The sequence below is a fragment of the Vipera ursinii genome (genome assembly GCF_947247035.1).
Source record: "Vipera ursinii genome assembly, chromosome: 4".
Taxonomy (NCBI): Eukaryota; Metazoa; Chordata; class Lepidosauria; order Squamata; family Viperidae; genus Vipera; species Vipera ursinii.
Window position 1 is genome coordinate 77,244,495 of NC_139514.1, and position 26,502 is coordinate 77,270,996.

At 46.0% G+C, this 26,502-nt stretch overlaps 1 pseudogene across 1 annotated transcript in view; it reads left to right on the forward strand.

Moving 5' to 3' along the window:
* Nucleotides 1-229: 229 nt before the first annotated feature.
* Nucleotides 230-26,502, forward strand: part of LOC310640343 (arylsulfatase H-like) — a 33,622-nt pseudogene continuing 7,349 nt past the window's right edge. The window contains exons 1-2 of the transcript in view: nucleotides 230-416; nucleotides 25,843-26,245. The product of the transcript in view is annotated as an arylsulfatase H-like (transcript). The remainder of the gene's footprint in view (nucleotides 417-25,842; nucleotides 26,246-26,502) is intronic.

Consider the following 26,502-nt stretch of genomic DNA (forward strand, 5'->3'; position numbering starts at 1 on the left):
TTTGGCGGATAATAGCCTGACCAGCTGATTTTCGGAGCCGATGGAGCCACTGCTTAGAACAACGAGGAGGAGAGTTTCACCGAAACAGCGTGCGAAGGGAGCGTTTTGGAACGTTGAACTGAGGAGCAGCGGAGCAGCGGAGGTTCCCGAGGACCCGGAGGTTTGTCCCTGCGAGTTCTGGTGACCCTCGGAGGGGCCTTGGCTGGGCCCAGAAGATCCCGGAAGAGCCATGGCTTTAGCGGTTCCAACCCGCTGGTTTTGGGCCCGTAATGGCTCCGACCGGTGGTTTTTCGGAGCCGTTGGAGCCGTGGCTCGGAGCGACACGCGGAAGAAGGGCATGTGTGATTTGGTTCAGCAGAGTGGCAACGGGACCTGCAGCTGTTTCCCTGAGCTCCGACGACCTTCAAAGAACCCTGGTTGGGCCCGGAAGATCCCAGAAGAGCTGCGGCTTGTAACGGCTCCGACCAGCTGGTTTTGTCATGCTAGGACTGTTGCTAGCTGATTCTCGGAGCCGGTAGAGCTGCGGCTTGGTACGGTCAACACGACTTGTGGAATGGTGGCAAGGTATGGATTAAAATCCTTACATCGGGGACGCCTGCTTATTCTACCATCTAGCAGGCTTTTATATCTACCCCAGTGACTGTCTCTTTGGTTCTCCCTCCCTTTTGAAGACTCAGAAGGCCCCAGGTGTTGTGCCACTGTGAGAGAGTGGCCCGGAACTACCATCTACTACCCCCCTTGAGGTGTCAGCTCAAGGGGGGTAGTAGATGGGGGGGTATCCTGGATGTTTTTTCTATTCCGCTTCCCGGTCATGGCCAGCAAACCGTTGTGAGAGGATGGGGCCTGGCCTGCTCAGCAGTTATCCAACTCTAGTGGCAGTAGAGTTGGTGTGGCGGTTTAGACATTTATTTTCCTCTGTTTCAAGACTTCTTATTAACTATGGGTCTGCCCTGCTGGACTCTCATAGACAATTACGGCTCGACTACGCTACTCCAGCAAGGATTTCTTTGCTCTCAGGGGTGCCCCCCCTTCCTGGGAGCCACCCGCCTGTCTTCTGATTTCTCCTCTTGATGACGGGCCCAATTGTTGGGACCCCGAGAGATGGCTGGGCAGGGACAGGAGCCTCTCTTCCAAATTTAACAAGAGGCCCCTGGTGTGTTTTTTAGCCAAATGTTTTGAGGGGTTAGGGAGGGGGGTGGGTTTACTGGTTCGGTTGGAAACTAGGGGGGTTCCACCAACCGTTTCTCAGACCAGGTCAGGGACTGATCGTGCCGTGGTGGGGGCTGGGCTGGGGGCCTACGGGGCCCCGGGGTGGGGGGTGGGATTATCTATTCCCACGGCGGTTGGGAATGGCCGCAGGTGTAGGAACAGAGGGCCACATCAATACCCGGGGGTACATCCCCGCTGTCTTCAAGCGGTGATGCTCTCCGACCCTCTGATTTCAGCACGTGGTACCGGGAGCGAGGATGAGCAGCCACCTGAGCTCAGGCTCGTGTATTTTAACGCCAGGTCCGTAATGAATAAAGCACCTCTCATTCGTGATCTGATTGAGGAGGAGCATGCGGACCTGGCTTGCATTACGGAGACCTGGTTGGGCCCAGAGCGTGGGGTCCCCCTGGTTGATCTTAGCCCACCAGGTTTCTGGGTGCTGCACCAGCCTAGGGCTCAGGGTAGGGGTGGTGGAGTGGCAGTTGTTGTGAGGGAGACCTTATGTCCGCGCGAGGCCACCATAGCCCAGATAGCCGGGTGTGAGTCCCTCCTCCTGAGATGTGGTCCCAGAGCTCAGTTGGGCTTGCTGCTGGTGTACGTTTCACCTAGACACGTGGCAGCAGCCCTGCCTGAGCTTCTCGATATCCTCTCAGGGTTGGTGGTTGAGTTCCCCAAACTTATACTTTTGGGTGACTTCAACCTACCATCCCTGGGGGGATCATCTGAGTTAGCTCGGGAGTCATGACGGCTTCCATGATGGCCATGGACCTGAAGCAGGTTATTCTGGGCCCAACTCACGGGGGGGGGTGTCACACGCTCGATCTGGTTTTTCTATCCGGACGGTGGTTAGATGATCTTGGGGGGGTTTCTCCAATTAATTCACCCCTGTCATGGACCGATCATCATCTCCTGCAGATGGTCTTCCGTTTTGCCACTCCCTGTCGTGGGGTTGCTGAGCCAACAAGATGGTTCCGCCCTAGACGCCTTATGGACCCTGAGCGGTTCCAAATGGCGCTTGGGCCCCCACCTGCCTCCTTTGCTCACAGCTCGGTCGATGCCCTAGTGGAAGCCTGGGAAAGGGCAGCCACAGAGGCACTCGACCAAGTTGTACCCATGCGGCCCTTGACCCGACGCAATCCCAACGGGCCCCATGGTTCTCCATGGAGCTCCGGGAGATGAAGCGTCGGAGACGGGGCCTAGAGAGCTGTTGGAGGTCCAGCTGATCCGAATCTGACCAGTTACGACTAAGGTCGTTTACGAGAACTTATCTCGCAGCCTTGAGGGTGGCTAGGTCTAACCACTTTGCCACCCTCATCGCATCCGCAGATAATCGTCTGGCCTCCCTCTTTAGGGTAACTCGCTCTCTTCTTAATCAGGAGGTGAGGGAGGAACCCTTGCAGGGTCGAGCCGAGGAGTTTAGTCGATTTCTGTCGGACAAAATCGCTCGGATCCGGACCGGTTTGGACTCCGACTGGGCAGAGTCTGACGAAGAGGATACGGGCGGCCTTGTCGATTTAATCTGGGAAGAGTTCGATCCTGTGACTCCTGAAGAAGTGGACAAGATCATGGGGAAGCTGAGCTCCACCACGTGTTTGTTGGACCCGTGCCCCTCCTGGCTGACTTATGCAGCCCGAGATGGGACACGAGGCTGGCTCCAGGCAGTGATTACTGCCTCTTTGAGTCAGGGTAGTTTTCCCGCCACCTTGAAGGAGGCGGTGGTGAGACCCCTCCTCAAGAAGCCTGCCTTGGACCCAGCAATTTTAAACAACTATCGTCCAGTCTCCAACCTTCGCATTTTGGCGAAGGTTGTTGAGAGCGTGGTGGCGCAGCAGCTCCCTTTGTTCTTGGATGAAGCTGACTACCTAGACCCGTACCAATCGGGTTTCAGGCCAGGGTACAGCATGGAGACGGCATTGGTCATCTGAATGATCTCTGGTGGGCTCGGGACAGAGGTTGTTCCTCTGTCCTAGTCCTTTTAGACCTCTCAGCGGCTTTTGATACCATCGATCATGGTATCCTGCTGCGACGTCTCAGAGGGTTAGGAGTGGGAGGCACAGTTCTCCAGTGGTTCTCCTCTTACCTTCTGGGACGTTCGCAGTTGGTGTTGGCAGGGGGGCAGAGATCGACCTTGAGACCTCTCATTTGTGGAGTTCCTCAGGGATCGGTTCTCTCACCTCTCCTGTTCAACATCTATATGAAGCCGCTGGGTGAGATCATCCGTGGTTTTGGAGTTGGGTATCACCAATATGCTGATGATACCCAGCTTTTTATTTCGACCCCAAACCACCCCAGTGATGCCCTCGACGTGATGTCCCGTTGCCTGGAGGCGGTCCGGGTCTGGATGGGGAGGAACAGGCTTCGACTCAACCCTGACAAGACTGAGTGGCTGTTCGTGCCGGCATCCTGGGAAATTCCGATTATTCCATCATTGGCCATGGGGGGTGAGCTATTACCCCCCGTAGATAGGGCCCGCAACTTGGGGGTCCTTCTAGATTCACAGCTCTCTTTGGAAGAGCATATTGGAGCTGTGACTAGGGGGGCCTTTGCCCAGGTTCGCCTGGTGCGCCAGTTGCAGCCCTATCTAGACCGGGATGCCTTGCGCACAGTCACTCATGCGCTTGTGACCTCTTGTCTGGACTACTGTAATGCTCTCTACATGGGGCTGCCCTTGAGTCCACCCGGAGACTCCAACTGGTCCAGAATGAAGCCGCGCGAGTTGTCTTGGGAGTTTCCCGATACTCCCGTGTTACACCTTTGCTCCGAGAGCTGCATTGGCTACCAGTTGCTCTCCAGGTGAGGTTCAAGGTGTTAGTGATGAGTTACAAAGCCCTTCATGGCATGGGTCCGGATTACCTATGGCAACACCTGCAGCCGGCGTCAACTTCCCTCCGTCCAGTGCGCTCCCACAGAGAGGGCCTCCTCAGGGTGCCGCCGATCAAAGAATGCCGATTGGTGACCCCCAGGGGGAGAGCGTTCTCTGTGGGCACGCTAGACCTCTGGAACCGCTTACCGGTTGAGCTCCGGATGGCCCCCGACCTTCGCTCCTTCTGGCGCGATCTCAAAACTTTCTTTTTCGAACAAGCTGGCCTGGTCTGACGGGATGGGGTTGGGTTTTTATAAATAGTTTTAATTTTAATATGTATTAATTTTATGGGCATAATGTTTAATGGCTTTTTAATTGTTGTATTCTTTTTTATTGTGTATTTATTTATTTTATTTATTTATTTATTAGTTTTTATAAACCGCCCTTCTCCCGAGGGACTCGGGGCGGTGTACAGAGGAAGGAAGGTATACAGACCGAACAATAAAATAATAAGAAACACTAATGAACACAAACTGGGACCCCAATTAACGCTATCATGCCAGGCCAGCCTGCTGGAACAAAAAAGTTTTTAAGTCGCGACGGAAGGTACGGAGGTCAGGGGCCATCCGGATTTCGGTAGGTAAGGTGTTCCAGAGGGCTGGCGCACCCACTGAGAATGCCCTCCCCCTGGGGGCCACCAGCCGACATTCCTTGAGCGGTGGCACCCTGAGGAGGCCCTCTCTGTGGGAGCGCACAGGACGGTGGGGTGCTGACATCGGCAGAAGGTGCTCCCGTAGGTAGTCCGGACCCATGCCATGTAGGGCTTTGAATGTCATTGTTAGCACCTTGAACTTCACACGGAAGGCAACCGGAAGCCAGTGCAGCGCACGGAGGAGAGGTGTGATATGGGAGTATCGGGAGGCTCCCAAGAGTGTCCGTGCCGCCGCACTTTGCACCAGTTGAAGCTTCCGAGTGGATCTCAAGGGCAGCCCCATGTAGAGAGCGTTACAATAGTCTAGGCGAGATGTCACAAGGGCATGGGTGACTGTACGTAAGGAATCCAGGTCTAGATAAGGCTGTAGTTGGCGAACTAGTCAAACCCGGGAGAAGGCCCCCTTGGTCACAGCTCCAATGTGGTCTTCCAGGGAGAGCTGCGAGTCTAGGAGGACACCCAGGTTGCGGGCCCTATCAGCCGGGGGAAGTAACTTGTCCCCAATGTTAAGCAGTGGGACGTTCTGAATCTCCTGGCTTGCCGGTACGTACAGCCATTCAGTCTTGTCCGGGTTCAGTTGAAGCCTGTTTCTCCCCATCCATTCCCGGACCGCTTTCAGGCAGCGGGACATCACGTCTAGGGCATCACTGATATTGTTAGGAGTTGAGATAAAAAGCTGGGTGTCATCAGCATACTGATGGTACCCTACTCCAAAACTGCGAATGATCTCACCCAGCGGTTTCATGTAGATGTTGAACAGGAGAGGCGAGAGGACCGACCCCTGAGAGACTCCGCAAGCGAGAGGCCTCGGGGTCGACCTCTGTCCCCCTGTCAGCACCGACTGCGAGCGACCCTGGAGAAAGGAGGAGAACCAACGCAGAACCGTGCCTCCCACTCCCAGTCCCCTGAGGCGTCGCAGCAAGATACCATGGTCGATGGTATCGAAAGCCGCCGAGAGGTCTAATAAGACTAGGACAGAGGAATGGCCCCTGTCCCGGGCTCTCCAGAGATCATTCATCAGAGCAACCAATGCCGTCTCCGTGCTGTAGCCCGGCCTGAAACCCGATTGGTACGGGTCTAGATAAACCGCTTCATCCAGGATCTGAGGAAGTTGGTGCGCCACCACGCTCTCAACAACCTTCGCAAGGAAGCGAAGATTGGAGACTGGACGAAAGTTATTCAAAGAGGATGGGTCCAAGGTGGGCTTCTTGAGGAGAGGTCTCACCACCGCCTCCTTCAAGGCAGTGGGGAAGTGACCCTCACTCAGAGAAGCAGAGATGACCGCTAGGAACCATCCTCGTGTCGCCTCTCGAGCTGCATAGGCCAGCCAGGAAGGGCACGGGTCCAGTAAGCATGTGGAGGAGCTCAACCTTCTCATAATCCTGTCCACTTCCTTAGGAGTTACAGGATCAAATTCTTCCCAGATGACGTCGACAAGACTGTCCATGTCTTGTTCTTCCATCTCAGCCCAGTTGGAGTCCAGACCAGTTCGAATCCGAGCGATTTTATCCAGCAGATATTGACCAAATTCCTCGGCTCGACCCTGCAAGGGTTCCTCCCTCACCTCTTGGTTTAATAGGGAGCGAGTCACCCTAAACAAGGCAGCCGGGCGATTATCTGCGGACGCGATGAGGGTGGAAAAGTAGTTGGATTTTGCCACCCTTATCGCAGCGAGATAAGACCTGGTAAGGATTCTTAGTCGCAATCGGTCGGATTCGGATCGACTGGACCTCCAACGGCTCTCTAGGCCCCGTCTCCGACGCTTCATCTCCCGGAGCTCCTCGGTGAACCATGGGGCTCGCTGGGATCTGCGCCGGGTCAGAGGCCGCAAGGGTACAACTCGGTCCAGAGCCTCCGTGGCTGCCTTTTCCCAGGCTTCCACTAAGGCTTCCGCCGAGCTGTGAGCAGGGGGTGCATGCGAGTCCCTAAGCGCTGCCTGGAACTTATCAGGGTCCAATAGGCGCCTAGGGCGGTACCATCTGACTGGCACCGTGCACCCACGGTGGGGGGTGGCAAGGGGGAAGTCTAGCCGCAGGAGGTGGTGATCGGTCCATGACAGGGGCGTAATAGTTGTGGCACCCCCACCGACATCATCACGCCACCGTCCAGACAAGAACACCAAGTCTGGGTTGTGGCCTCTCTCATGAGTCGGCCCAGAAATTATTTGCAACAGGTCCATGGCCGTCATGGAAGCCATGAACTCCCGAGCCAGTTCGGACGATCCTCCCAGGGACGGTAGATTAAAGTCGCCCAAGACCATGAGTCTTGGGAATTCAACCACCAACCCTGAGAGGACATCGAGTAGCTCGGGTAGGGCCGCCGCTGCACGATTAGGTGGTAGGTACGCCAGCAGCAGACCCAACTGCGCCCCTGGGCCGAATCTCAGTAGGAGAGACTCACACCCGACCATCTGAGGGACGGTGGTCTCTCGCGGGCTAAGGGATTCCCTGATGATAACTGCCACTCCCCCGCCCCTCCCATGAGCCCGGGGCTGGTGCAGTACCTGGAAACCTGGCGGGCAGAGGTCAACCAGAGGAACACCCCCCTCTGGGCCCAGCCAGGTTTCCGTGATGCAGGCCAGGTCCGCATGCTCACTCTCCACTAGGTCACGAATGAGGTGAGCTTTGTTAGCTGCGGACCTTGCATTCAGGTAGACCAGCCTTAGCATGGGAGGGTGCGCACCTTTGCTCCCGGGTCCTCCGGGGGAGAACAGAGGGTCGGAGCGTCTCACCGCCTGTACAGAGCGGAGATGACACTCCCGGTGACGATACGGCCCTCTGTCTGTGCACCTTCTGCCATTCCCCACCATCCTAGGGATGGGACGTTTGTCAGTACGCCACTGGGTGTTACCGGCGACTGGTCCTCGTTGTACGCCGTCGTGAACGGCCGTGGGCCTGGCATGCGTTATGGTGGCTGGAAGGCGTGCCTTCCCCGCGCAACCATAGTCTCCTCCCTCCCCCCTCCCTAACCCCACAAAAAACTTAACTAAGAACTTAATCAGGGGCTTCTTGTTGGGCTTATGCTGGAGGCCCCTGACCCTGCCTGGCCATCTGTCAGAGGCCCAGTGGTTGGGCCCGTCATCAAGATTGGATGTAATGCAGGCGGGTCGCACCCAGGAGAGTGGGGAACCCCTGAGGGCGTGCAGTGCTATGCTAGAGTATTGAACGAGCATAGTCACAGGTGGTTCCGGGAAGGCTATCCCCTGGATGGTGAATTTGCAGGAGGGTCGAGTCGGGTAGGTGCGTATCTGGATCGTCGCCCTGCCACTGCCACTTGGCCGGGCGAACCCCCAGAAGCAGGCCACTCCTCATCCACTCACGATGGGTTGTGTCTCTGCTTCCGGAGGTGGTCCAGAACGTACTCTGGGTGAGGCATACCCCATAGAGCTCTCACCTCTATGGGGTAGCAGGTGTAAGGCCCAGCCACTCTGCCACTGTGGCTAGCACCCAGGCCCGTTATGTCCTGTGGGGAGAGAATGGGCAAAGATGGGTGAGAGTGGGCAGAAGGCAGGATGGAGGGATCCATTAATTGGCGTCAGCTCCGGTGGTTCAGCCGCCCCAAACAGTTCCCTCCCTGATCCTCTGGGCGTTGTTCCCGGCCGCAGTTCCATGGCCCCTATTGGTTGAGGACCGTCCAGAGCGTGGCCTCCCAGAGGCACGGGAGTCCCTGGTGTCATGCCCCTGGTGTTGCCGTCTCCGATCAAGGTGTCTCGAGGAGGTGGCTCGGGCCGTCGCCTCCATTGTCCAGCGTCTCCTTTGGTGTGAATCTTTCGGAGGCACCGCCGTCCAGGGGCAGCCCACGGTGGTCGAGACGCCGCACCGCTGTTACTAGCGTCTCTGTCAGGGCCTCTGTCAAGGCCCCTCGGAGGACGGTCGACCAGGGCCCAGAGCAGCTGCCTCACCGCCCATGTCTTCGTCGCTGCCGCTACCGTTGTAAAGCTGGTCTGCGGCGTCTCCTTGAGGATTGTTGCAACGGCCGTAGCGGTACAGGGGGCGGGTCGAAGATGCCACGCCGTCAGTGCTACCGCCGCTGTCAAGGCCCCTGGGTGGCGAATGACTAGGCCTGGAGAAGCAGTCCCGGCCGCGGTCGTCTTCGCTGCCGCCTCTTCCACCGCCCAGCTGATCCGCGGCGCCTCGTCTGATCCTCGGAGACGCCGCCGCTGCCCGTTGCTGCTGCTGTTGGTTTCGTTGCCGGCGCCTCCGCCGCACAGCTGATCTGCGGAGACGCCGCCCTTGCCCGGTGATCGGCATCGGAGGAGACCGCAGACCAGGGCTCGCTGGGCTCTCACCGCCGAAGATGCCGCCGCCACCCGGGAGCCGGTCAGGGGCAGAGCAGAGCCTTCGGCCCCTCCTGTATGGCTGCGAGGGCTGCCGTGGTCCAGGGCTGTCGTGGTCCAGGGGCGGGCCTCTCGACGCCGATGCCGCCGCCTCCGCCACCCAGCTGGTCCAGCTGGTCCGCGGCGTCTCCGTCGATAGTCCGGAGACGCCGCCGTCCCCGGGAGCCGGTCAGGGGGCCGGGGCAGAGCAGAGCCTCCGGCCCCTCCTGGATGGCTGCGACGGCTGTCGTGGTCCAGGGGCGGGTCTCTCACCTCCGGCACCGCCGATGCCTCCGCCTCCGCCACCCAGCTGGTCCAGCTGGTCCGCGGTGTCTCCGCTGATAACCTGGAGACGCCGCCGTCACCCGGGAGCCGGTGGGGGGGGCCGGGGCAGAGCAGAGCCTCCGGCCCCTCCTGGATGGCCAGGGGGGGCCTGGAGACGCCCCGCCGCCACCGCCATCGTCATTGCCAGGCTCCCTGGATCAACGACCAGCCTGGGGGCTTGAAAATCATCGCCGCAGCCGCTGCCATCCTTTCCGCCGGGGCCTCCGCCGCACAGCTGATCGGCGGAGGCGCCGCCCTTGCTCGGCAGTTGACAAGCGGCAGAGGCAGGGCGGGGGGTGCTGGCTTCGTTTATAACGGTCGCCAGCGGCCCAGGCGGCGGGGCAGGGATGTGCTGGCACCCCTGCAGTTGTTTCGGGAGGCAGCGGGCGGCATAATTACCCAGCTCATTTGCCCGAAATTCTTGCCCCACCCCAGGGGTCCATTGACGTCCCTGGGGGGCTCCTGGGGGGACGCCTTACTGTTGGGGGCTACGGAGCTCTCCCCAGCGCGTCCGCCATCTTCGGAGCCGGCAAAGATACAATACAACAGATACAAATATGGATGCTACCATTTGCAAGTAAGACTTTGTTAAAAAGTCTTACTTGCAAATGGTTAAATGTAACCAAATAAGTAAAGATTAGGGAGAAAAATGTCAAGTAAAGTATCCTAAGATTACTTTTATATTGCTTTAAAGCTGGTTAAGCAGTTGGCAGTGTGCTTCATTTTAAACTCCCCATATAACTCTTTGAAATATTTTCAATATACAGTAAGATGCCCATAACAGCCTATATCTCCAATTCCAAGATCATCAGCCAACTGCTTAACCAGCTTTAAAGCAATATAAAAGTAATCTTAGGATACTTTGCTACCATTTGCAAGTAAGACTTTGTTAAAAAACCATATAACTCTTTGAAATATTTTCAATATACAGTAAGATGCCCATATACAGAATCAAATGAATTTTGTAATAGATTCACTAAAGTTGTATGCATGTGTTTACTTATTTGTCAAATTTATATGGCCACTGTACTCACAGGGGAGTTTAAAATGAAAGGCTGTTATCATAACAGCCTATATCTCCAATTCCAAGATCATCATTAGTGTTATTATAACAGCCTATATTTTAAACTCCCCTGTGAGTACAGTGGCCATATAAATTTGACAAATAAGTAAACACATGCATACAACTTTAGTGAATCTATGCAGTTAGTTTTAAGATTCAACAATAGAATCATGTTGCTAAAAGACAGTTGTAAAGTATTACAAAATTCATTCATGTTGCCCATATATAGAATCAAATGAATTTTGTAATACTTTACAACTGTCTTTTAGCAACATGATTCTATTGTTGAATCTTAAAACTAACTGCAGATATGTAGAATGGATGCAGTTCTTGATTCTAAGCCAAATATCATTCTAATGTTGACAACTGTCTTTTAGCAACATGAATGCCTGTTAAACAAGCAAGATGCATGTACTTATTCATTTGATTCTATATATGGGCATCTTACTGTATATTGAAAATATTTCAAAGAGTTATATGGTTTTTTAACAAAGTCTTACTTGCAAATGGTAGCATCCATATTTGTATCTGTTGTTGTATATTGAAAATATTTCAAAGAGTTATATGGTTTTTTAACAAAGTCTTACTTGCAAGAACTGCATCCATTCTACAGGTATGAAGCAATATAAGAAAAACCAACAGGGTCACCAAGTAGATTCTGAAATCAAAATTAAGGAAAGCAAATAATATTTGTAAAAAGATGTCAAGTAGACACATACAAACACCCTAGAGAGTACACCAAGTAGATTCTGAAATCAAAATTAAGGAAAGTATATGCATCTTGCTTGTTTAACAGGCATTCATGTTGCTAAAAGACAGTTGTAAAGTATTACAAAATTCGTTTGATTCTATATATGGGCATCTTACTGTGAGTACAGTGGCGGTTTTTCTTATATTGCTTCTGCAGTTAGTTTTAAGATTCAACAACAGATACAAATATGGATGCTACCATTTGCAAGTAAGACTTTGTTAAAAAACCATATAACTCTTTGAAATATTTTCAATATACAGTAAGATGCCCATATATAGAATCAAATGAATTTTGTAATACTTTACAACTGTCTTTTACTTGATATCTGCAGTTAGTTTTAAGATTCAACAACAGATACAAAGTCTTACTTGCAAATGGTTAAATGTAACCAAATAAGTAAAGATTAGGGAGAAAAAAATAGTTAAATTGAACAAGTACATGCATCTTGCTTGTTTAACAGGCATTCATGTTGCTAAAAGACAGTTGTAAAGTATTACAAAATTCATTTGATTCTATATATGGGCATCTTACTGTATATTGAAAATATTTCAAAGAGCAATATAAGAATAAAGTTTAGTGAAACATCTGGATAGATTCACTAAAGTTGTATGCATGTGTTTACTTATTTGTCAAATTTATATGGCCACTGTACTCACAGGGGAGTTTAAAATGAAGCACACTGCCAACTGCTTAACCAGCTTTAAAGCAATATAAAAGTAATCTTTGGATAGATTCACTAAAGTTGTATGCATGTGTTTACTTATTTGTCAAATTTATATGGCCACTGTACTCACAGGGGAGTTTAAAATGAAGCACACTGCCAACTGCTTAACCAGCTTTAAAGCAATATAAAAGTAATCTTAGGATACTTTACTTGACATTAGTGTTATCATAACAGCCTATTTAACCATTTGCAAGTAAGACTTTGTTAAAAAACCATATAACTCTTTGAAATATTTTCAATATACAGTAAGATGCCCATATATAGAATCAAATGTAACCAAATAAGTAAAGATTAGGGAGAAAAAAATAGTTAAATTGAACAAGTACATGCATCTTGCTTGTTTAACAGGCATTCATGTTGCTAAAAGACAGTTGTAAAGTATTACAAAATTCATTTGATTCTATATATGGGCATCTTACTGTATATTGAAAATATTTCAAAGAGTTATATGGTTTTTTAACAAAGTCTTACTTATGAAGCAATATAAGAAAAACCAACAGGGTCACCAAGTAGATTCTGAAATCAAAATTAAGGAAAGCAAATAATATTTGTAAAAAGATGTCAAGTAGACACATACAAACACCCTAGAGAGTAGGTTACATGAGAATCTAGGTTTTGGCAAACCAAAATTTATTTTAGTTGATTAGTACAAATATTATTTGCTTTCCTTAATTTTGATTTCAGAATCTACTTGGTGACCCTGTTGGCAAAGTCTTACTTGCAAATGGTAGCATCCATATTTGTATCTGTTGTTGAATCTTAAAACTAACTGCAGATATCAAGTAATTGTACTAATCAACTAAAATAAATTTTGGTTTGCCAAAACCTAGATTCTCATGTAACCTACTCTCTAGGGTGTTTGTATGTGTCTACTTGACATCTTTTTACAAATATTATTTGCTTTCCTTAATTTTGATTTCAGAATCTACTTGGTGACCCTGTTGGTTTTTCTTATATTGCCGCACCGCTGTTACTAGCGTCTCTGTCAGGGCCTCTGTCAAGGCCCCTCGGAGGACGGTCGACCAGGGCCCAGAGCAGCTGCCTCACTGCCCATGTCTTCGTCGCTGCCGCTACCGTTGTAAAGCTGGTCTGCGGCGTCTCCTTGAGGATTGTTGCAACGGCCGTAGCGGTACAGGGGGCGGGTCGAAGATGCCACGCCGTCAGTGCTACCGCCGCTGTCAAGGCCCCTGGGTGGTGAACGACTAGGCCTGGAGAAGCAGTCCCGGCCGCGGTCGTCTTCGCTGCCGCCTCTTCCACCGCCCAGCTGATCCGCGGCGCCTCCTCTGATCCTCGGAGACGCCGCCGCTGCCCGTTGCTGCTGCTGTTGGTTTCGTTGCCGGCGCCTCCGCCGCACAGCTGATCTGCGGAGACGCCGCCCTTGCCCGGTGATCGGCATCGGAGGACTTCACCGCCCTGAGTCCTTCGGGAGAAGGGCAGTATGCAAATTAAATTATTAAATTAAATTAAATTAAATGTAACCAAATAAGTAAAGATTAGGGAGAAAAAAATAGTTAAATTGAACAAGTACATGCATCTTGCTTGTTTAACAGGCATTCATGTTGCTAAAAGACAGTTGTAAAGTATTACAAAATTCATTTGATTCTATATATGGGCATCTTACTGTATATTGAAAATATTTCAAAGAGTTATATGGTTTTTTAACAAAGTCTTACTTGCAAATGGTAGCATCCATATTTGTATCTGTTGTTGAATCTTAAAACTAACTGCAGATATCAAGTAATTGTACTAATCAACTAAAATAAATTTTGGTTTGCCAAAACCTAGATTCTCATGTAACCTACTCTCTAGGGTGTTTGTATGTGTCTACTTGACATCTTTTTACAAATATTTGCTTTCCTTAATTTTGATTTCAGAATCTACTTGGTGACCCTGTTGGTTTTTCTTATATTGCTTCATACCTGTAGAATGGATGCAGTTCTTGATTCTAAGCCAAATATCATTCTAATGTTGGCTGATGATCTTGGAATTGGAGATATAGGCTGTTATGATAACACTAATGTCAAGTAAAGTATCCTAGAAATGTAACCAAATAAGTAAAGATTAGGGAGAAAAAAATAGTTAAATTGAACAAGTACATGCATCTTGCTTGTTTAACAGGCATTCATGTTGCTAAAAGACAGTTGTAAAGTATTACAAAATTCATTTGATTCTATATATGGGCATCTTACTGTATATTGAAAATATTTCAAAGAGTTATATGGTTTTTTAACAAAGTCTTACTTGCAAATGGTAGCATCCATATTTGTATCTGTTGTTGAATCTTAAAACTAACTGCAGATATCAAGTAATTGTACTAATCAACTAAAATAAATTTTGGTTTGCCAAAACCTAGATTCTCATGTAACCTACTCTCTAGGGTGTTTGTATGTGTCTACTTGACATCTTTTTACAAATATTATTTGCTTTCCTTAATTTTGATTTCAGAATCTACTTGGTGACCCTGTTGGTTTTTCTTATATTGCTTCATACCTGTAGAATGGATGCAGTTCTTGATTCTAAGCCAAATATCATTCTAATGTTGGCTGATGATCTTGGAATTGGAGATATAGGCTGTTATGATAACACTAATGTCAAGTAAAGTATCCTAAGATTACTTTTATATTGCTTTAAAGCTGGTTAAGCAGTTGGCAGTGTGCTTCATTTTAAACTCCCCTGTGAGTACAGTGGCCATATAAATTTGACAAATAAGTAAACACATGCATACAACTTTAGTGAATCTATCCAGATGTTTCACTAAACTTTATTTGATTTACTTAATTTATTTAATCTACTGCATTAAGTCTTATTTGTGACTATCGTTAAGCATTAGGCTTAAATAGCTTCATGTATGATTATTTAATCTGCTGCATATTGCCTTGGTGCACGGGTCGGTAACCTGTGGCTCCAGAGCCACATGCAGCTCTTTCAGCTGTCTCCTGTGGCTCCCAGTCCTCCTCCAACATGTGCAGTCCAAAAAATAAAAGTGGGACTAAAAAAGTTCAACCAATGTATTCAAACTTCTCATGGAAAAAACCTTCCTAAGTTTGAATTGATTGGTTGAAGTTCTTTGGTTTGTGGGACTGCCCACAAACCACTTTTCTTCTTCGGACTGCACGTGGCTGCAGCGGAGGAAGAAACAGGAGGACTGCTGTAAAGGTGAGTGCTGCCTCCTTCTTTCACCCTTCTCTCTCTCTCTCTCTCTCTCTCTCTCTCTCTCTCTCTCTCTCTCTGTGTGTGTGTGTGTGTGTGTGTGTGTGTGTGTGTGAGAGAGAGAGAGAGAGAGAGAGAGAGAGGCACTTGCACTCATCCTGCTCAGCCTGCTGCTTCTGTGCATTACCAAGTGATTTTTTAGTGTTTGTGTGACTTACAGAACAAGTGAGCGACACAGAGAAGTGACTATCAAGCAAAGAGAAGCTACATATACTGGGCTTCACTCTTCTGCCGCTTGCAAAACAGCACTGAGACTGAACTTCTGGCGAACTGGGGCACTGTAGCAGAGAAAGTGTCCCAGAAAGCTGCAGCGCCTCCCAGTCCATTGGTTTACCAGCGAGCCACTGCCTCCTCCTCATCTCATGCCCTTGCTGCATTTCCAGTGGAGACGCGTTTGTGTCTCTCTGTGTCTCTCTCTGCCACTCAAAGCCATCCTGCAGCTCAATCCTTGAAGTGGTTTCAATCGGCCCCTTCATTGCCAAGAATCCCCATGGAAGTCAATGGAGGTTTGCGGTGACTCAGAAGGCCAGAGGACCCACCTGGCTGAGTTTGGACAAAAGATCAGGCAAGGTCCCATTCCAACCATAGCTACTTTGGCCAGGAGAGACCTGCACTCTGATTAGCCAATCCTTCTGCTCAGTGGTCTGTGTTGATGCCAAAGCCAAGGAGGAGGAGGAGGAGGAGGCGGTGGCTCACCGGTAAAACCAACGGACTTGGAGGCACTGTGGCTGGCCTTTTGAGTCGCTGTGGCCCTCCACTGACTTTCATGGGGATGTTTGGCAATGAAGCAGCCAATTGACACCGCTTCAAGGATCGAGCTGCAGGATGGCTTTGAGTGGCAAAGAGAGACACAGAGAGATGCAAATGCATCTCCACAGGATATGCAGCAAGGACAGGAGACAGGAAGGAGGTGGGAGTGGCTCACTGGTAAACCAGTGGACATGGGAGGAGCAGTGGCTGGCCTTTTGAGTTGTTGCGGACCTCCACTCACTTCCATGGGGACGCTTGGCAATGAAGGGGCCAATTGAAACCGCTTCAAGGATTGAGCTGCAGGATGGTTTGAGTGGCAGAGAGAGAGGCAGAGAGACCCCAAAACGTCTTCACAGGAGATCCAGAAAGCGCAGGAGATGAGGAGGAGTCAGCCTATGTCTGTGCACATGCACAGACTTAAACAGAGGCTTCCAAACCTGACGTGCATACACATGTGGATGTTTGCAACTGGTTGTTGCAAAAAATAGGAAAAAAAGGGGGAAAGGGCATGACTATTTAAAGACACCCACTTTTCCTTTCCTTCCTCCTCTTCGGCAGTGTTGACTTCTGCTCCTCCAATCCTGGCTGTTCCTCACAGTCCCTGCCTGCCAGCTGCTACATTTGACTTTTCTTTCATTTGCTTGGCAGACTGGGGAGAGAGGTGCTCCCCCACTTCTTTTGACTCCTGCCATGGCAATTTCTGAGAGCGGGGAGCAGCTGCCTGCTGGGCAAGCCCCGAAAGCTTTTTTCCTCTCCCCGATCTTGCCTTTCTTGCTCACCCCGTGATGTAGGCGTCTGCTGGGTTTCCTCAACTTTCCCCCCCCCCATTTTATTTTAATCCCACTACCGCCTCCCTCTTTTGCAAAGTTGACATTCTGGGGACTCGGACCTCACTTCGCTCCCAGAGTCACTTGGCAAAGCTTGAAGGAGAGGCCACCTGCTCCCACCTCCCATGAAGCAGAACTGCTGCTTCCTCACCCTCCTGTCCTTTCTCCCACTTTCTGCTTCTCATCCTCTCTTTTCCAAGCACCCCTTCCAGAAACCAGTTGGTTTAGATTGCAAACTCCTCTCCATTTTTCCCCTTTCTTGCCACTGGTTCTGGGTCTGTGGATTCTGGCTGGGTTTTCCTCCATCCTTCTGCCAAAGAGGAGGAACAGAGTATCCCTCCCAGAGCAAGCCATAAGCCTCAACTCTGGCCTACCGCAGCAGGCTGAGATAGGTGAGCCAAACGGCCGTCTGCTGCCACCTCAGAAGATTTGTCGCAGCAGCTCCTTCTCCCCATCAGCCTCCTCCTCTGCTCCCTTTGAACCTTTGTGCCAAAAGGTAGAAAGAAGAAAGTCCCAGAGAGGGAGAGCACGGGGCGGGGGGACAGCAGTCTTTTCTGAGGGGAGGAGAAGCCAGGATGGCAGAGCCATCCAAACCAGAGCTGGATAGGGGCAGGGCCAGTGCATGTCTTGCCTTAGGTTCCACTCTTCAATCAAGCCCCCTGTTCTGCACGCACATGCGCACACACATTTTGCGGCTTCCATTTTTTTCTTTTGTGAGGGAAATGGGGGTCCAAGTGGCTCTTTCAGTGTTTCAGGTTGCTGGCCCCTGCCTTGGTGTATCAGAGCTGTCACTCTTAAGTTTTGTTATGCATAAAGTCTATACACAACCTACAGATCTCCTAAATGAATACCCTTTAGATATGTTTGATTTCAATTCCAATTGCACATGAGAGCACCTGGAATCATGGAATCCAGAGAGCAGCAGGGAACATGGCTTCAACCTTCTCAACTTATGCAGTTGCTCATATTTTGTTTTGCTATAATTAATCCTCTTTCAGAGCTTAGGATTTTTATGAATAATTTATGAATAATTTTCAGAAATACTCCTATAAAATTAAATTTCAGCCAATTTAAAGGTTTTAAGTAGATGCCTATTTTTTTACAATATGCTAGTTTATACCTTTTACGCTCTGACTCATGGAGCCAGCCTGATTTTGAAATACTAAACCATAATATGTTTACATATCACACGAACTCAAAAAGGATACTGTGATTTTAAAAGATGTGTAACCCAGTACTTTAAATCTCTCTTGAAACATTGTCTTTAACAACTGTAAGAAAAACAGGAGTTGTTTTTAACCTGTATTTTTAGTACACAAATCAAACAGAGTAGTTTCAGGCCCTTTTTATGTGCTCTAACAAAAGACCTTCTTGAGTGGTGGGAGCTAAAAGCAATTTAGGACAGAGCTCACCAAAGTGGAAAATCATTTTCCTTTCTTTTTTGCAGTTTTCCCCCCTCCATTGTCCTTGATATGCTGATATAATTTATTTAATTTCCCCAAAAACATACTCTGGATTTTTCCAACCAACTGCCATTCCCACTACATTTTTCTCTTTTTCTCCCTTTAAAGCTATAGATGGTGATACAGCTGGATGCTGCCATATGGAGAATTTTCCAAAGACAGCGCACTTCTTCCACTATAGACTTTGTACTCCGTAAGAGGCTAAATACATGCTATATCTTACAGACTCTTCCTTTCTAAGGGATATACATTCGATACATAGATAGCAGAAATGTAGATCTTTTAGAGTAGCAATCAGTGAACCAACCCCACATAGATAGACACAACCTAGTGGACACTTCAGCAGTTAGAGCATCTCTACATACATTTTTCATTTTTTTCCTATGACTAGCTCCTTTTTAGCTATCTACTTATATTAACATTTCATACTTTTATTGTATGACCCCCAACATTGACCAACTAGCTAAGGAAGGAGTGAAACTTACTCAGCATATTACAGCTGCCTTACTTTGTACCCGAAGCAGAGCAGCTTTACCAGATCAGATCAGATCAGGTAGAGAGTTTTTTCATAAAGTTGTATGAATGAAATTACATAAACCAAAAGGTGATATAAAGGAAATAAAAATGGGGCTACCATAACATTTAAAACAACTGGGAAAGGGAAAATGTATTTGATGCCACAAAAACTATGATAACAGATCTGTGGTGGCACAGTTGTTAGAATGCAGTATTGCAGACTAATTCTGCTGACTGCCAGTGGTTCGATCCTGACCAGCTCAAGATTGACTCAGCCTTCAATCCTTCCGAGGTCAGCAAAATGAGGACCCTGATTGTTGGGGGCAATATGCTGAGTCTGTAAACCACTTAGAGAGGGTTGTAAAGCAACGTGAAGCAGTGTATAACTCTAAGTGCTATTGCTATTGCCTAGCAAACAATTATTAATTATTTATCTAAAGGCCAACTTTCTTACTCTCTACAAATGATAGAATGTACATAACCATATTTAAATAAGAACATAGAAAAAACTGTTGTATAAGATTAAAAGCAGTTCTGGTTCCCACCAAGATCAACAAGATGCTGCTGGGGAATCCATAAGGTAGATAAAAAAACAGCTTTCCAAACCTCTTAATTATCTATATTAGGACAAGGCAAAATTTATATACTTTCCTCAACCTGCAGCAGAGTAATACATTAACAACTGGCCATAAGCATAGAGGCAAGACAGTTTCAAGTTTCACATGTATGGATATGAGCATTGTGAGGAATAAGGATAAATTCTATAGTTTTTTTTTATTGAAAAGTTTTAACATACAATTTTTCTTTAAAACCCCCCCTCCCCCTCCCTTCTCCCTCCCCCCCTACCTCTCCCCCCTCCCCCCTCCCCCCCCGACTTCCCAGAGCTAAATACAAGGTATATATTAAAAAACAATCATAAACAATCATATACTAACAACCATAAACTCTAAAATCCATCACTCTCTAGCTTATATAGGATAAAACAAGCCTTAGTAATATTAAATATATATAAAAAAACTAAAAGAAAAAAGGAAAAAAAAAGAAAGAAGACTTATTCAAATGCTACATAAAACTTCTTAACCCTATACTTATTCTGGATAAACTCAATCCATTTTCTCCATTCCATAATATAGCGTTCTTGCGAGTGATCTTTCAAATAGGCCGAAATCTTCGCCATCTCTGCCAGGTCGGAAACCTTTAATGTCCACTCTTCTATGGTCGGCAGTTCCTCTTTCTTCCAATACTGACCTATCAAGAGTCTTGCTGCCGTAATTAAATTCAACATCAACTTGGTGTCCACAACTGTAGCGTCTGTAATTATTCCCAACAGAAAAAGTTGCGGACAAAACTTTATCCTCTGTTTAAAAATCTTCTGCATGTTCCACCAGACTTTTATCCAAAAAGCCTTGACCTTTTTACATGTCCACCATATGTGAAAATATGTTGCATCTTCATCACCGCACCTCCAACATTTAGGCTGATAATTCGGATACATACTTGCAAGCTTTTTAGGATCTAAATGCCATCTATAAAACATTTTGTAAAAATTTTCTCTTAGATTTTGAGCTTGTGTAAATTTTACGTTCCTCACCCAAATCTTTTCCCACGTGTCCATTGTGATAACTTCCTGGATGTTTTGGGCCCATTTTATCATACAATTCTTAACAAGTTCTGTTTCTGAATCAATCTCTATCAACGCAAGATATATCCGTTTAATATGTGCTGGTCCCTGATTTCTAATTTGCTTTATCAAATTTTCATCAGTCATTGTAAAACCATTTTTCTGGTCTTCTTTCCACCTGGCCCGTAACTGAGTATATTGAAACCAGTTTTGAACAACCTTCTCTTCTCGCAAGAGGCTATATGATTTCAAACACCAGACATTTCTTTCCAAACTTAGGATCTCCTTGTACGTAGTCACATCATGTTTGAAACCAGCATGTATATTTTCTATTGCGTGTTTTGGAATTGCCCACAGTGGTATCTTGCAATCTAACTTATGTCTATACTTCTTCCAAACTCTCAGCAATGCCTGTCTTAAAATATGCACTCTAAACACATTGTCTACCTTCTTGTCAAACAACAAATATGCATACCAGCCAAACAACAAATCATGGCCCTCAAGATTTAATAATCTCTCTTGTGTCAAATTAATCCAATCACTTATTCCTACTAATGCAGCAGCTTCATAATATAGTTTAAAATTGGGCATTTTAAGGCCACCTCTCTCACGAGTATCCTGCATAATCTTAAGTTTAACTCGTGGCTTTTTCCCTGCCCACACAAATTTATTGATACCTCGCTGCCATTCCTCCAAATTAGAATCTTTCTTAAGAATCGGTATCATTTGAAATAAAAATAAAAATTTAGGCAGGACATTCATTTTCACTGCTGCAATCCGTCCCAACAAAGACAATTGCAATTTTTCCCAACTCTCCAATTCTTTTTGAATTTTCCCCCATAGTTTTTCATAATTATTTTTATATAACTTTGTATTAGAGGGCGACAAAAGCACCCCCAAATATTTAACCCTTTTAACAATCTCAAATCCAGTTAATCCTTCTAAGAGAGCCTTTTGCGAAACTGTCATATTTCTGGCCAAAATTTTGGTTTTCTGTGTATTAACTTTAAATCCAGAAACCTTCCCATATTGTGTTATTATCTCCATCAGGTCCACAACAGAGTTCTCTGGCTGGGTCACTGTAACAACCAGATCATCTGCGAATGCTCTCAATCTATAATCCTGATCTCTAATTTGTATCCCCTTAATTTTTTCCGAATTCCGTATTTTAACCAATAATATCTCTAATGTTAACACAAATAACAAGGGCGATAACGGACACCCTTGCCTTGTGCCCTTCTCAATATTACATGCTTCTGTCAGGCTATTATTAACTATAATTCGGGCAGTTTGTTTTTGATATAATGCCCTAATCGGTTGCAAAAAATTTTCCCCAAAATCCATTTTGTCTAAAACTTTCAACAAAAATTGCCAATTCAATTGATCAAAAGCTTTTTCAGCATCTAAAAAAATTAGCGCCGCAGAGATCTGGTTGTTCCTTTCCAAAAACTCTAACACATCAACTATATGCCTCACATTATTTTTCATTTGCCTACCACTAATAAACCCCGTTTGGTCCCCATGAATCACCTGTTGCAGAACCCTCATCAGTCTATTAGCCAAAACCTTAGCAAATATCTTGTAATCTGTATTTAAAAGCGATATTGGTCTGTAATTTTTAACTTGAGTAGCATCTTGGTCTTCCTTCGGAATCAAGGAAATAAAAGCTGTTCTCCAAGACGGTGGCACCTTTCCCCCCCTCTGTATTGTCTGGAACAGTTCCTTTAACGGTTTTATCATCTCTAATTGTAAATTTTTGTAATAGGCCGCAGTCAAACCATCCGTACCTGGTGCTTTATCCACCTTCAGTTCCTTAATTGCTGTAAAAATTTCTTCTTCTGTAATCAATTGATTAATCCCCTCTTTTTGTACTTGCATAAGAACCGGGATGCTAGCATTCTCCAAATATATATCAATGTCTTTTTCATTAATTTTCTCCTTAGCATATAATTTAGAATAAAAATCCACAAAAGCGTCCTTGATAAGGTCCTGTTGAAACACAACCCTTCCTTTATGCTCAATCTTATCTATATTAGAAGCCCTTTGTTTTTTCCTCAATCTATAAGCTAACCATCTACCTGGTTTATTAGCGTTGCAAAAAAGTATTATGCCTGGCAAACCGCAGATTGGTTGCCACTTGGTCAGCCATTAATTTATCAAATTGTCCTCTTAACAATTTAATAGCCTCCTTAGTCTTCACATCCTCTGAGTTCAAAATCAAAGCCTTTTCTTTTTCCTTTATTTCATTCTCCAATTCTTTCCTTCTAGCTTCCACAGCACGTCTATGTTTATTATTCATATATATCAACACCCCTCTCATGTAGGCCTTGCTAGCATCCCAAACCATATCCATAGAGGTACCCTTGTTCATATTAATTTCAAAAAAATCCTTCATCCGCTGTTTGCATTCTTCCACATTTCTCTGATTTCTAAACAAATTCTCATTTACGCGCCACGAGCGCCTGTCTCTATTCTCCTTATCAATCTCTAACCAAACTGGACTATGATCAGAGATAGTTCTTGCACAAATCTTCACCTTTTTAGTCCTCAAAAAAAATCATTAGTCAACAAAATAAAATCAATCCTCGAAAAAGATTGATGTCTATCAGAATAAAAAGTGTAATCCTTTTCCTGCAAATGTCTCTCACGCCAAATATCTCGCAGTTCCAAGTCATCCTTCATTTCAAAAAAAGATTTAGGCAGTCTAGCATGACTTGGAATGCGCTTAAAAGCTCCAGCCTTGTCCATCTGTACATCCAAAACACCATTCCAATCCCCCATAAAAATAAAAGATTTATAATCCAACTGGGTAAGCTTTGTGTGAAGTAAGCTAAAAAAGTCAGCTTGTTGTTGATTAGGTGCATATAATCCAACTAAAAGCGTCTTTTTACCTTCTAGCAGCAGCTCTATCATAACGTATCTTCCATGCTTATCTGCTTCAATTAAGTCTGCTGTTAAGGCACTTTTAACATAAACAACCACTCCATTTTTCTTATTCATTGCAGAAGCAACAAATTGCGTACCCAACCTTGAGTTCAATAAATACTTTTGATCCAGAACTCTAATATGCGTTTCTTGCAAACATATAACATCTATCTTGAATTGTTTTAAATATTGAAAAACTTTCTTTCTCTTCTGTGGTGAATTTAGTCCATTAACGTTCCAAGTTAAAAATTTAGTTGCCATGCATATCCTCCCAAAGCTCTTGGAGCACTGCTTTGATAGGACTATCTTCTTTAGGCCGTGCTCCTCCCACTGCTTGGCTGTAAGTACGTTGTGGAAGTTCCAAAGACTTTTGCTGGTCTTGTTCTTTTATTTTCTTTGCTCGTTTTAAAGCAGCACGTGTTACCCTTTGCTCTCTAGGATCATCCAAAGAAGTTATAGCTTGATCTCCTCCAGCACCATTTTCCTCTGCTTCAACCTCTTGATGTTCTCCTTCTCCAGATCCCTTTGCAGCTTCCAGAAGTGTTAATGGGGTTGCTTTTAAAACATTATTGTAGAAATCACGCGCTTGCTTCACAGTAATCAGCCGGTACCTTTTACCTTCATGCATCACCATCAACCCATCTGGAATCTCCCATCTGAACCTTATATCTCGTTGCTTGAGCTCTTGCACAAGAAATGTAAAGTCCTTCCTTCTCCTTAAAATCTTTGGAGGAATTTCTTTTAAAACCAAGACTTCTTGATCAGCAATCACAACTTTAGCATCATAGGCAGCTTGTATAACTTCATCTCTAATTTCTCTTTTTGCAAAGTAAACCACCACATCTCTAGGCAACTTTCTCTGTCTAGCAATCCATGAATTCACACGGAACACTTTATCCATACCTTCTCTTATTTCAGATGCTGGCTGCTTCAATACCACTTCGAGAGCCTCAGAAACCAGCTGCTTTAAATCTTCCTTAATATTCTCTTTTAAGCCTCTGATTCTAACAGCAAACTGCATCTGGTAATATTGAGCAAGACTTAATTCTCTTTCCATTTTGTCTCTTACATCTTCATTCTCCCGTACTTTTGCTTCTAATATGGCATTCTTTTGAGCCAAATCATCCACTTTTTCATCCAAATCATCCACACATTCCGCCACTTTATGCACTGAAGACAAAATGTCTACCTTCATCACGCTGAACTTCTGTTCCATCCTCTCTTCCATTCTCTCCTCCAATTTCTCCAATTTCTCCTCCATCTGTGCAAATTTATCACCCATTGATTCCAAAATTACCTGGGCATGTTTTTCAAGAGCATCTCGTAAGTCCTTCGGTGTCAATACATCAGGAGGGTGCAATGCCTGTAATGATGATTGTTGCACCGGAGAAGATCCACCACTCCGAAGAGTTTTAGGGGGAGGTTTAGCCACCATCTTTTACTTTCAATTGTGACGCACTTTCACTTAAAGTTTAAAAAGTCCATCAAGCTCGAGAGTAAAATAAAATAATCCTCTTCACCTTTTCCTCTTGTACCGCTCTGCCTGCTCCTTTTAATCCATAGTCCTTTCTTCAGGCAGGGGTGGTCGCAGACGCCTGGCTCTGCTCCAAGAAGTCCGGAGCAGAGACGCTGGCCAGCTGGGAGCAACCCAGGCTTCGGGGGAGTTCAATCCTTCAGCCGCCCAAGCTCCAAGCTCAGGCGGCCCCGGAGAACTTGACCCCTACCTGGGGCCTCACCCCCTCCTCTTCTCCCAAGGAGGGGGCTTCGAATTCGCCCGAACAGCTGATCGGCGCTGTTTCGGGCGAAAATCACTCAGCTGAGCCGCGGGCAGCCCGAGAAGGCTGTCTCCGGCGCCGCGCAGCCACCGGAAGTCTATAGCTTTTATCTTATTCAGGTAGGCATGGTCATGATTCAACAAAAAGAGAGGAAAAAGAGGGACAGGGACAGACCAAGAGGTAGTTTCTTATACATTTCAAAAAAGTTTTTATTAGAGGTTAAAAATAGATATGTATGGATATCATCCAAATAAATTGCTTAATGCACAAATCTGCAAGGATAATTTACATGTTTTCTTTTGCTGGCATAGTAATATGAGATATGTTGCAAGAAATTTCACTAAATGCAAACATAATTCTGGGAAAATATTTTAAAAAACCTGTAACTGGTTTATGTTTTGAACTTAATCTAAATTCATCAGATTTAGCATTACCTAAATATAATATTTATCATAGAACTTCTAGAAATATATATCTTTCCAAGTTTTGTCTGTTTTGATTTTATATTCTTGTCATCTGCATAAAAGTGAGTATATCTTTTAGAAGTGGACACTGTAAAACGTTCACTGTCAGTTGCATCATGGAACAACAAGATCATCAAATTTCCCCTGATAATTTCCAGTACAAATATACCTTGTTTACAGGAAATCATGTAAAGGTAACATAGTAGGTTTAAATTATTGTTAAAGGATAATAGAGAAGCAATGCAGTGAGATCATTTCTTCAAGAGCACAGTCCCTGTCATTTTAAATTTAGATTTAAATGGAGAAGGAGGATATTTTCGGAGTACTGTGCTTTGAGGTTATCCCAAAGAACATATTGGACTAAGTAATACTTTCCATTTTGATTTTCAGGGAAATGGCATCAAGGTATAAACTGTGATACTAACAATGATTATTGTCACCATCCTTTGAATCATGGCTTTGATTATGTTTATGGCATGCCCTTCATATTTCTCAACAACTGTCAGGATAACAAATCTCCAAACCTAGATAGAGCCTTTCAAGCTAAACTATGGTTCTATTCTCAAGTCATTATTTTTTCAGTACTCATTGGAAAAATTACTGGGCTGGTGTTCACTCCTTGGAAAGTGGTCCTCTTCCTTGCTTTGTTTTGTTTTGTTTTTTGCTTCATGGTACTCCAGCTATGGCATTGTGAAATACTGAAACTGTGTCTTGATGTGCAACTGTAACATCATTGAACAATGGAAAGAACAACTTTTATTTTACTAAATAAAGCACTTTCATTTATTCAGAGGTAATAAATAGATCTACCGAAATATCAAATACCAAAAGTAGAGGTAATCCTCAACTTAAAATGGTTCATTTAGTGACTGTTCAAAGTTACAACAGCACTGAAAAAAGTGACATGACTGTTTTTCACACTAAAAACCATTGCAGCATTCCCATCGTCATGTCATCAAAATTCAGATGCTTGGCAACTAGTTCATATATTTATGATGGTTGCAATGTCCTGGGATCATGTAATCCCCTTTTATGACCTTCCAACAAGCA